Source organism: Lepeophtheirus salmonis, unplaced genomic scaffold (assembly GCF_016086655.4).
Source record: "Lepeophtheirus salmonis unplaced genomic scaffold, UVic_Lsal_1.4 unplaced_contig_16792_pilon, whole genome shotgun sequence".
Taxonomy (NCBI): Eukaryota; Metazoa; Arthropoda; class Copepoda; order Siphonostomatoida; family Caligidae; genus Lepeophtheirus; species Lepeophtheirus salmonis.
In genome coordinates this window covers 1-390 of record NW_027292075.1, presented here as the reverse complement: position 1 = coordinate 390, position 390 = coordinate 1, and the positions used below count along the sequence as shown (strand labels likewise).

Sequence of the window (390 nt, the reverse complement as noted above, 5' to 3'; positions counted from 1 at the left end):
TGTTAATATAAAGAGGTAAAGACAGTACTTTGCAAACATATATATATACAAGAAATAAGAGGGAAGGAGACACAAATGTATTAAAATGAAAGCCTCGGTTGATAAGGTGTAGGGCCACATGTCTGATGAGTTTTTGGCCAGTGTTTGTTCCAACTTATAACCTAAAGCATAGAGTAATAAAATTTAAAGTAATAGCTACACAGATCCAAAGGTTTTATAAATCAAAAAGAAATTGAAATTGTAAGAATGAGAAAATATAAATGAGGGCTTTGCACTTTTTTGATTCACAAAACCTTTGGACGAGGGTAGGTATGAATTTTAAGTATTAATACTTCATAGGATAGGAGAGCCGCGAGAAGATTTGGAATTGTGTGGACATACATTTAATTC

The 390-nt window shown here is 32.3% G+C and overlaps 1 long non-coding RNA gene across 1 annotated transcript; it reads right to left on the bottom strand.

The window, feature by feature from the left end:
• Positions 1-25: 25 nt before the first annotated feature.
• On the bottom strand, positions 26-390 carry LOC121131092 (uncharacterized). Its single transcript, XR_005868937.1, has 2 exons — positions 333-390; positions 26-161 (listed from the first exon to the last, which is right to left on the bottom strand). It is a non-coding gene; the product is annotated as an uncharacterized lncRNA (long non-coding RNA).